This window comes from Nycticebus coucang, chromosome 6, assembly GCF_027406575.1.
Source record: "Nycticebus coucang isolate mNycCou1 chromosome 6, mNycCou1.pri, whole genome shotgun sequence".
NCBI lineage: Eukaryota > Metazoa > Chordata > Mammalia > Primates > Lorisidae > Nycticebus > Nycticebus coucang.
Genome location: NC_069785.1, coordinates 73168659 through 73180237, shown reverse-complemented (window position 1 = coordinate 73180237; position 11579 = coordinate 73168659). Strand labels below are relative to the sequence as shown.

General features: G+C 49.0%; 1 long non-coding RNA gene across 1 annotated transcript; it reads left to right on the top strand.

Moving 5' to 3' along the window:
* Positions 1–8424: 8424 nt before the first annotated feature.
* Positions 8425–11399, top strand: LOC128588536 (uncharacterized). The gene is made up of 3 exons (XR_008380797.1): positions 8425–8547; positions 10362–10545; positions 11154–11399. It is a non-coding gene; the product is annotated as an uncharacterized LOC128588536 (long non-coding RNA).
* Positions 11400–11579: the final 180 nt, after the last annotated feature.

Genomic DNA, 11579 nt, shown 5'->3' with positions numbered 1-11579 from the left:
TTAGGAATATACCACTATTTATTTATCCATTCAACTAGTCATGGACATTTGGGTTGTTGTTCTCTGTTTTAGGTTATTACAAATAATGTTGCCATATGCATTCTTTTGGGAAATATTAATTAAAACTCATTTCCATCAGTATATACGGGAAGTGGAATTGGTGTGTATATAACACATTATTTTTATGGATATTATCACCAAATCGCTCTCCATAGAGGCTGGTGCAACCTTAGTAAGGACCTGTTCCTTTGTTTTGCAGGTGAAGTGCTCTGCCTAACACAGTGCCTGGGGTAGAGTCTACAACTCAAGAAAACTACACAACCCTCAGCTCCAGAAGTGACAAGAAAATGCTTTATGAGCTCTAAAACCCAGCACAGAACAAGAGATTGTGAATGTGCCAACGTATCTCATGAAAAGGGCCAGGTGCAAGTGAATGGGAGTCAATGAGCTCATTCCACCTCCAGAGAAACATCCTTAATGAATAATAATAGTCCCTGCATTTGTAGCTCTCTGGCCTTTCCAAAGCACTTTGACACACACCAGTGGTGCTCAGCCAGGGCTCACATTAGGATTCCCTGGGGAGCTTTCCAGAAATACCAACGCCAGGGCCCCACCCCAGTGGTTCTTATTTAATTAGGCAGGGGTCTGAGCACCAGTAGGTTACAAGCCTCCCGGATAATTCTGATGTGAAGCCAGGAACCACTGACTACATGTCTTCTGTCATCCTCATGGCAATTATCTAAAATGGGAGAAATTGATAAGACGCTGGGGTGGGGGCAGAGGGAGAAAAGCTTCTAAAATAGTCAGTGGTCGTATAACAGAAATGTTCTGCGCCATGCCAGGAACAGTGCTGAAGTTTTATAGTCCTCATGTCACTTAACACTGTAGGAGAAAGGCATTATGTTTATCCTCGTGTTACAAAAAAGGAGCCGGCCGTGGCTTAAGGACACCCCGCTGGTCAGTTACAGGGCTGGGGCCACAATACAGCCTCTCTCAGTGGTCAGCACCCACACTGATGCCTGCCTCCTAGTCCTGACCCCCATTTTACCTCAAAAGAGAGCAGAAGCAAAAATACCAAAAGGATCTCAGTGGCTGACTTGGGCCGATAGATTATGGGAGGTGTTTTCTTCCACACACTTTGCTGCGTTTTTCAAGTTTTCAAGGCAGTGATTGTGCCTTATTCTTATACTCACAAGCAAATAAAAGCCCATTCAAGTTGTTGAAATAAATAGCATGACCATTTTTTGGAGGGGCAAATTGAGTCCCAGAACATCCAAAGTTGGTGAGTGACAGATTTAGGGATACACTTGTCTCCTGAGCCCTATGCAGTGTTTGAGACGTCTCAGGAGGTGAGTCAAGTGCGATCTTTATCTACAGGAGGGGGCTCCGGAAAGACATGAGAAAATGCTCCCCAGTAAGAATTGCTGCATTGTCTTCATTTGATCGTACACATTCTTGCAGAATAGCCAGGGTATGTAGAAAAATTCAAATAAAGCAAATGACCTGAAATCTCACCACCCAGATGTAAACAGTGGTGAAATTTGGGAGACTTTTTCAGATAACTCTCTCTGCCCATCAATATTTATATAGATCCTGATAAACATAATTTTCCATCCATGGATCACGCCATCAACATGCCGTTCTACAATCTTCTTTTTAAATTCAAAATGTGTCACGGGCACATCAGTGAGTAGAGATTTGCATCAGACCTGGAATGGCAGCTGGGTGCGGTGGCTCATGCCTGTAATCCTAGCACTCTGGGAGGCCGAGGCTAGTGGATTGCCCTGAGTTCAGAGATTTGAGACCAGCCTGAGTCAGAGTGAGACCCCGTCTCTACCAAAAAAAAAAGCCAGGTGATCTGGCAGGTGCCTGTAGTCCAAGCTACTTGGGAGGCTGAGGCAAGAGAATCGCTTAATCCCAAGAGTTGGAGGTTGCTGTGAACGATTAGGCCACGGCACTACCAGAGGCCACAAAGTAAGACTCTGTCTCAATAAAAAAAAAAAAAATAAATAAATAAAAGAAAAAAAAGAATATTAAAAAAACAAAAACTTCAAACTAAGATGATTAAACGCCAATTGAAAGCAAAATTCAAAACACAAACAAACAAACAAAAAGCAGAGCTGGAATGGCTGCCAAGCATTGTATAGATGTGCTGGGAAACAGGTAGCTGCTCTCCCGGTAATAGGCCGTGGGTTGTTTCTACCCACAGCTTATCTTCAACGTGTTGGAAAATGAAGATTCCAATATAGTCTTATAAAAATAAAACTCTGGAGCTCAGTTTCTGTTTGTTTTGCTCTTGTTGTTGTTAGTGTGAACAATAGCCAAATTTATGTGTATAAATGTGGGTTTTCATGGGTCGAGTTTGATTTAAATAATTTAATTAGAAGACTATTAACCTCACAGAGATCTGATTAAGTCTCTCTCTCTCTCACACGCACGCATGCACGCACGCACGCACACGCCTGCGCACAAACACCATTTCAGGTGAGCTGTGGTTGAAAAACCCTATTAAGCAAAGCCAACCTGATGAGGCCATGCAGCCAACAGCCAAGGTCAGGTGCCCTCTGCCAGCTTGGGTTCTGGGCCTGCAGTTTGCTCTGAACAAATGCCCGCAGGCAATACCACACACACGCACACATGCACACACAACAGCCAGACTCATCCTTCCTGCATGCAAGGCAGTAGAGCGGTAATGGAATCTGCGTGTCCAGAGGCAGGGATAATTGAGCGGCTGAGGGCATTAAGTCCTTGATTAAACTGGTTGTTCATTAGAAGGGACAATTAACCCAGCTAATATTCCAAGCCAGCCCAGCAGGTTTGTCCCCATCAAAGGACATATTGAGTGGATAATGAAGTGTCTGCATCACCTTTATGGAGGAGAGTAGAGCTCCAGGGTCTTTACCCAAGGCCCGCTGCCCAGGTCAAGCAGGGGCCATCGACACTTCAAAGCAAGGAGACTCTGAGTCTGGTGTGGAGCGGTGTAAGCTTGAGTCTGTGAATGAAAGAGGGTGTCTCTTCTGGAGAAGAATTCTGTCCCAGATGAATGGCCTGCTGTGCTGTGTGGTATCGTGACATCTACCTAAGATGCTCAGGGCTTCAGCAGCCACCTTGGGACACTGCATAAATCTCAGTGGCTCTGCCCTGCCTCTGGGCCTTTGGCCTACTGACAGCTTTCTTATTATTTAATCCAGTTGGGCTGGATTAAGTAATCCAACAGTCAAGATCAGATGCTCTCTGCCAGCTTGGGCTCTGGGCCTGAAGATGGCCTCAACTCTGAACCTCAACCTGTTTCACCTCGACCCTGTTTCAAGCAGCAGAAAGTACTCTGACTGATAAGATGGGTCCCTTTTGTCACCCAGGAGCTCTCCAGGAGAGCCGGGGGTGGGAGGCACAGCAGGAGATAGGGAAGAACTCCCCTCCCTTACCTCTTCCAATGCCTAATGCCAGTCACAGGTAAGGTCTCCTGGGAGCACACGTGTCCCCAGTTGCCTGGATCCTAGAAGGTTAAATCCAGTGGCTGTAGTTGTTCTGACCCTAGAGGTCTGGCCATAGAGGTAACTATGTTGGAGGGAGAAGGTTGGGGCCTGGCCCCTGTGAGCTGCTCAGGTCAGATAGGGCTAGAGAAATGACCAGCCAGGGATCTCAGAAGGCTGGAAGGGAGCAGGAGTAGGCAGGAGTAGCAGGCGGGAAGCCTGGGGGGCACTCCCAGGTACTCCCTGTTAATTGTGGGAACAGTGGAAACAGCTCCTGTGATGGCAGCATGCTTTCTTCCAGGTACCGCACGCTGGGCTTTGCATGGATCGCCAGTATCTTCTTTGCCACGTGTACAAGGTAGATGCCACCACCCATTTACAGATAAGGGAACTGAGGTTCAGAGGGTTTATGTGGCCTGTCCAAAAGCACACTTTTAAGAAGATGGAGGCAGTATTAAAAATTAAGTATTAAAAATTAAGTCCTTTGTCCATTTACACACACACACACACACACAGGCACGCACGCATGGTTCCATCCATTCATTCATCCAACTAACAGTGTCCATTCTCCTGTTCATTCCCAAACTATGCTCTGATCACCTGTCTTGTGCCAGGCACCGTACCAGGCACCAGGCAAGGACAGCCATGGCTGCCGCCTTCTGGGCATGCAAGAACATCCAGTTGGATAGAGATCGGTGACTCCATTCAGGTGGAGGGGCAGCCTCCTCACACCCCCAGACAGGATTTGTGAAGATACCACCTTAGTTCTGAAGCCGTTTATGTTCTGAGCCGTAAGACCACAGCCCCAGTGCTGAGCTGAAGTTGTGTTCTCTATACTTATTGTCTGTGCGACCTTGAGCAAAGCTCTCTCTCTCTGAGGCCTCAATTTCTCACCTGCAGGATCAGGATAAAAGTTTCTTCCGTACTCTTTGCAGGGGTGTTGGGAGCATAAAAGGAAATACTTTTCCTGAAGAGCTTTGTAAACTCCCATGTGTTAGGCAGACATCAAGCAGTTGTTCCATTTGTCCTGTCTTCTTGCTTCTGGTCACTGAGTCTCAGGCAAGAACAATCTCTAAAAGCTTATTTGTCATAGACTTTCTCTGGGACAGGCCATTTGGGAACCCCGTGGAGCCTCATATTGCAAGGGAATAATAAGCCTCCCAATCGCAAGGGAAGTGAGGCTGACACCAGGTAGGCTGAGTGGCAGGTGAGGCTGTGCAGTGACTTGGAAGCCAACGCTCAGGCCTCCGGAGATCCAGGGCCCTAGAGCCAGCTGTGCTGGGAGGGGACACTGATGTTGAGTTAGACATTTGGGGGGGTTCTGCTTGGCTCTGTTCTCCAGGAGGGGGTCAGAGACCAACATGTTTTCTTCTAATGTGAAGGAGAGTGAGAGGGACTCTGCAGTGGCTCTGGGATACAGCAGTTTGTCTGTGTCAGGGCAAAGCTGAGCTTACGCTGCTTGGCTCATACCAAAGGAGCACACGGTCCCCGGGGGCCACAGGAGCAAAGCCTGTGCCCTTCGCCTCCAGTGAGATTTCATTTCTGTTAACTGTTACTCCCATGAGATGCCACGTGAGGGGTTATTTTCTAGGAGGCTGGAAGCCTCTTTACCATCCTGCTACCAAATTGCTCTGGGCCATGGTGGAGGAGCTATTCACAGTGGGCTTTGCAGAAGGCACAACACCTTTCAACCCTCTGCGGGTTTTGACTTTTAAACCTGACCCATCTGTGAGTTTGGGCAATTTCTTTGGCTTGAAGATCCTTGGGCTGCTCCTGTCTGAACAGCAAATGATGAAGGAAGTCCCTGCCTCTGTCACCTTCTGATGTCACCCAGGTCCTCAGCATCTCACATGTTAGTTTCCCAAAGAAATGAAATGTAGGAGTTGGGGGGGGGGGGGTGGAGGGGAAAGGAAGTGAGAAGAGATTTTTTTTTTTTTTTGGCTAGGGCTAGGTTTGAACCCACCACCTCTGGCATATGAGACCGGCGCCCTACTCCTTGAGCCACAGGCGCCACCCGAGAAGAGATTTTTTTTAAGCATTAAGCCTTAGAGTTAAAAAATATAGAATCCAAAATAATTGTTCCCCACCTTCCTATAAAGTGTCTCTGCCTCTTTCATTCTCTCTTGTACACACATCCTTCTGTATTTGTGGGTAACAAGTCCTTTGGAGTATGTGTCCGGGCAGGTCCCACGTGTGTGTACTAGGAGTGTGTATTTGCACCTTTCTCTGCGTGGGTGCATGTGTGTGTACGTCTCTGGGTGAGTCATTGTGGATGGTTGTGTGTTCATGGAGGCGAGTGTATGTCAGTACGTGTGAGTGTGTCCCAGTGGGGAAGGGGCTCTCTCTACCCAACATTGCCATGACAGCGTGCAAAAGGAGACCTTTTGTGGACAGGAGAGGAATATGCACAGGCTTTAGGACATCAGCCAGGTGTACAGAGGAGCCCAGTCACCTCGGTTGATGAGGAGGTTAAAGCAATTTTAAATTCCTAGAAGAACAGCTTCCTGTTTTTATGTACTCTGTAGACACCTGGGCTGGCCAGCTCTGTATTTAGAGGTTGAAAATAACCAATTTCATAGTAAAGTAAAGCCTGGTTTGCATTTATCTCCATTAAAGGTGTGTACAAATGATTTATTGATTAAAAGAAGAAGCAAAGACAATCGCCCCCCCAAAACCTCATGTCACTATGATTCATGTGATAGTAAGGTTTAGGATATCCTGAGCAAGAATTGTGGTCTAAAAAAATGCAGAAATAAATTTTTCAACACTAAAGAATCAATAAACTACACTCAGGGTGAGCACGAAGCAGTGTGTGAAGGAACTCTGGAGTCATAGATGTCTAAGGAGCTGTGTGTCTGTGTGTCTGCCTATGTTCCTGTAGGGGTGTGTGTGTGTGTGTTGTATCTGTGTGTATGTGTATGCATGTTGTGTACGCATCTGTGTGCATCAGTGTGTGCATGTGACTCTGGGCATATCCCCCCTGCATCTGGGCCTCAGTCCCTACATTAATAAAACAAAGGTGAGCGCTAAATGGACCCCAGCTCCTGGGGGGCACTGCACGCTCAGCCATGCTGCTGGGGCTCAGATGGGTCCCATCCTCCTCCTGTGTTGGAAGTTCACCCCCGTTTCCGCCCTGCCTCCAAGCCCTTGAGCAATGCCCGGTCCTTCTTGCTGTCCACACTCTGTTCCAAGGGCCTAAGAAATGTACTCCATAATGTACTCAGCTGTCTCTCACCCTACACCTGTCTGACCTTGGGACAGTCCCTTCTTCTCCCTGAACTTCAGGTGGGACAATGAGATGGTCAGACACTCCTCTGCTTGGTCATTTTCAACATGCAAGTTTCCTGCCCCTGATGAGTATGGGGGAGCTGGGACATGGCCCAGGAACCATCACACGTGCCAAGCTGCCTCAGGACTGGCTGCGGCAGCACCCAGCACCCAAGATGGGGTCTGGTGCTGAGCAGGTACTGTGGCAGCATGTGCAGAAAGAGGGGTGCCATTGGGGCCTCTGCTTCTGCCCCCACAGCCTCCCCATCATGCCCTGATTTCAGACTCAGAGCTCCCCTCACCCTGGCTATACCACACATCACCCAGGAAGAGTTTAGAAGCCATGGTGCCCAGAACCCCTGGACCGAGGGAACCAGAATCTCTGAGTATGAAGCTCAGCCCCCTTGAGGTCCAAGTCCTCCAGATGCTTCTAAAGTACAGGCTGAAGAGTGCCAGGCAGTCCCTCTAGACTGAATCTCAGAGACACCAAATTATAGGAAAGGGTGGGGCCGGAACTCTGCTGCTGAGTTCCCTGCTGAGCTCATAAAATGCATATTTCAGGATATACGCAGAGGTTCTGATTCTGGAGGTTTGGCTTGGTCCTGGAAATTTACATTTACGATCAGGTCTCAGGCCCCTGGTCTGTGCAGGTAGTCCTTGGCCTTCTTCAACTTCAGTAGGATAAACATCATCCATGGTAAGAGGCCCTGGCCTGCCCCACATCCTCTCCTCAGCCCTCAGACGTATTTTAAAAACTGATCTGATTCTGTCCTAATGGCTTCCCATGGCCCTGCTGACAGGCCCTAGTGTCCTGTGGGAGGACCTGCAGGTCCAGCACCGCCTGGGGCCGCCTCTTGCACCCTCCCCTTCTGCAGGTGCCTCTGTCTTTGCTCAGTCCCCACCTGGCTGAGCTAAACTCCTGCTCTGCTCTCAGAGCTCTCCCGTCCCCTCCCGGGTCCAGTTCACCAGAACCAGGCACCAATCGCAGGTCCTCCTCCTCCACCCCACCTGAAGCAGGACATTCACTGAGGTGGTTTTCTCACCATTCAACACCGTAACCCACATGTCTGCCTGGGGGCTTCCCTGTAATAGCTGCTCACCAAATATTTGCGGAATGAATAAATGACACAACACAAACACGCACGTTCTCAGCCTTGGTGATTCTTACTCTGAATGGGGTCCCCAGCCTCACGGAGCAAGCAGGCAGGGGGAGGTGACCTTGAGGATGTTCACCAGGTGCGTGTGCCAGCCACCCCCTGCACGTGTGTGCATATTTACACACGTGTGTGCATGCATGAGGTATATAGAAGTTAGAGGTGACATTGAGGTTGGACTCAGAGAAATGCTGGCTCACAGCCCTTTCCCAACCATCACGACGTGGCTTCTGGGAGTCTGGATCTTCTGCTTGTAACAGGGCCCCTGCTCTGGGTTGCTGCAGAGCAGCCAGGGGAAAGGGAACAGAGGGAGCCTCGACTGCCTGGGGGTTGACTAGGAGAGGGCGTGGGAGTCAGAGAAAGACCAAGGCTGCTCCTGAATCTGACCAGGGTGGGTTCAAATCTGGCCCCGCCCTTTCCTCACCAGCATTGTAACCTTGGACCAGTTCCCACTGGGCTGGGTTCAGTCCGTCGTGGATAAGCCAAGTGGGGGAGGGGTGTCCCTGCTGGGGAGACGGGCTGGTGGTGCAGTGTGCCTTGCTCTCGCCTTTCCTTCAAGCCTTCTTCCTTGAGTCCCAGCACTGTCCGGCACAGGGCAAGGCATGCAGTTGGTGCTTCATAAAATGTCAGCAGCTTGTAACTTGGTGCTTATGGTAGGTACGCAATACTTCTCTTTCCCTTCTTGAAATAGTGCTGGCCAGAGACTCAGGGTGCCTGGATCCCACCCCAGCTCTGTGTATGTGTGTGTGCCCGTCCCTGTGACCTTAAGACAAACACATGCCCTTTGTCTGGGCCTCAGCCTCTTCCTGGGTCAAAGGAGGGGGGTGGAGGCTGTGCTGCTGTGCCCTGCCCGTGTGAAGTTTTGCCCTGTATGACAGGTCTGTTCTTTGAGGTAGTGGAGTCTCGGCGGGGTTGCCCAGGAGATTGGTGCAGACCGAGGGGTGGCAGCCCCTGCCCAGCTGGGTGCCCGGCCTGTGAGGGGAGAGCAGCGTGTTCCTCGCCTACCTGCCGATAATAGAATGCCGCTGCTTCAGTTGAGCTGTTTCCTTCTTTTGCCCTAAGCTATGAGGAGTAGATTGGATGAAAATTATCAAGCCTCCTCGTCTAGAATAAATATTCTGGAAATGGAGCAAGTTATAAATAAGCAAGAAGCAATATCCTGTGTTATGAATATATAATTTCCATCTTTAATAGCTGACTAGGCCCCAGGGACTGTCTGAAAATGGTCTGTCTGGCCCTGAAATTTTATATTAAAAAAAAAAACAAAAACTTTTGTTTCTTGGCCCTTGGACAGTGAAGTCCTGGGGGTCAATAATGAGAGTTAAAAGTTTCGGCGAGCCTGTATACGATGGGCAGGTGCTTATTTTTTAAAACCTCCAGAAGATACAAAGGCTCAGATAGAATCAGAGAGTCAAGGCTGAGAGGGGCAGCTGAGCTTGTCTTGTCTCACCCTCTCATTTTCCAGACTAGGAAGTGGAGGCCCAGAGAGGGCAAGGGTCTGGCCTAATGTCACACAGCAATGGACTACACCCTAGAAGTCTGGAAGGCAGGGCTGTCAGATTCACCAAGTTGTCTGGTTCTTTCCTCCAAGTGGCTGCCCTCAGAGTGAAGGTAAAGGCTGGGAACTCTAGGCTATGCAGGCCACAAGACCTTGCCAGAGTGACAGGTCTGCAATGGAGTCCCACGCCCTGAGTGAGGGGAGTTGCCTTGGCTCGGGGGCAAGTCTGGTGAGCATTAGGGGATGACATTTCCCTCTTAGACCTTCTGGCCCAAGTGTGTATACATCTCAGCCTGGCATCTGGAACCTCTGACATCTGCCCCTTCTGCTTCTGTAGCCCCAACACACAAGGGACGGTGGAGGTGCCTGTCTGTTCACCTGCCCAGCACGCAGCCTGGTGTCAGGAGGAAACAATGGGCTGCAGGGCCTCGCAGGTGCCCACCAACCTGTAGCTCTGGCACTCCCAGCTCTGTGACACTGAACGAGCTGACTGGCTTCTCTTAGCTTGATGTCTTCATCTGTCAAACAGGGGTGGTTGCGTGGATTAATGAGACAGTGTGTGTAAAGTGCTAGGATGAGGCCACGCTCGTGACAGGTGCTACGAAACCCGCCTGTCCCCCCAAGCTCTCCTTCCCCCAGTCCATAGCATTGCCACTGTGACCCCCCCCACACCCCAGACCAGCTCTGGGGCCCCCAGCTCTGTGAGCCCAGTGATTTCATATTCATTCACCTCATATCCAAGAGGCAGGGAATCTTTTCCAGGTCCCCACTTTCTCCCTCTGGTCCCCAGCAATGTGCAGCATAGGACTGGCTATGCTGTAGGCATTTAATCAGGGACGCCCGGGGTGAGTGCCCACTAAGTGCCAAGTTCCAGGTCTAATAATGACTGTGTGTTGTGTTTAGAAAAGCATTGACTCATTTATTCTTTTGCTCAGCACTACAAGACGGGCATTGTTATCCCCATTTTAGGATGAGCAGAATGAGGTTTGCCAAGACGATCAGTAACTTGTGCAAAGTGACGTGGCCGGGCGTAGCAGGGCTAAATCAAACTTCATGCAAGGCCTCTTCTCACCCCTCTCCAACGCCTTCTACGGGATGACCTGCTTTTTCTGGGATCAGAGGAAGGCTGGAAAACAAATGAATTCATCATCAGGTCCCTTGGCAGCAGGGGTGGGGGTGGGGATATTAATGCCTGTGCAGTATGCGTGTTAAAATGTAAATGTCCTCTCCTGTGAGTCTCGAGGTACACTCATAATTATGAGCTAGCATCTGAGGTTCTGATTTTGATGGCATTAGCTTTAATGGCTTTATTTTTTTAAAAAACCATTTAATTACTAATCAGTGCTGCCTTGCACACTAACGTGAGAGGCACACTTTGCATCTGGGGAAAGGGCCTTCCTTGGTGGACAGCTGAGAAGCCTGCCCAGGGTTGGATGCTGGTCTCCCCCTCCTCATGGGATTCCCTTGCCCCAGTCCCCAGCCCTCCCTACTATTCAGCACTTGTCTCTGAAATCACAGGATCTTGTCATATCTGAGAGAAACCTTAGCAATGGGCTAGCCCACTTACTCCCAGCTCACCTAACAAAATGAGAAACTGAGACCCATGGGTTAAGATGGCCACAATCTGTGGAGCTCTTTAATTACTTGTTAACTGATTTCTAGCACATAGACTCATTTGTACCCCCAATTTCAATAGTCGAAACTTTCCAGTGCTAAAATCTCATTTTCTGAAGCTAATTTGGGCTTCATTTTCTTTAATAGCTCGGCAACAATCATGCAGTGGAAATTTCTCCCAGGTTGAAGAAAGAGCCCAGCCACGGACACAGTCAGGGTGTGCGAACTCCTGCTGTGTGTCTCTGGACAAGTTGACTCACCTCTCTGGTTTGTGGTTTCCTTCCACAGTCAAATGATTTAGCTCTGTGTTTTTCCGAATACTATGCTATAGCCTGCTCTGTAGGACAGAGTATGCTGTAAGCTGAAAATATCTGTTTTTCAGAAAATGATTTTTCTTGGTCTAATAAATTCGGGCATGCTAGATTCAAGTTAACCAGGGCTTTGTTGTTGTTATTTGTTTATTTGTTGGCTGACATATGCTGTTAAGACAACACAGCACCCTGTGGACCTTCTAAAAGGAGGCTTTTGTTTGTTTGTTTGTTTTTGGCACTCTGATCAATATCTTTTGAAGCA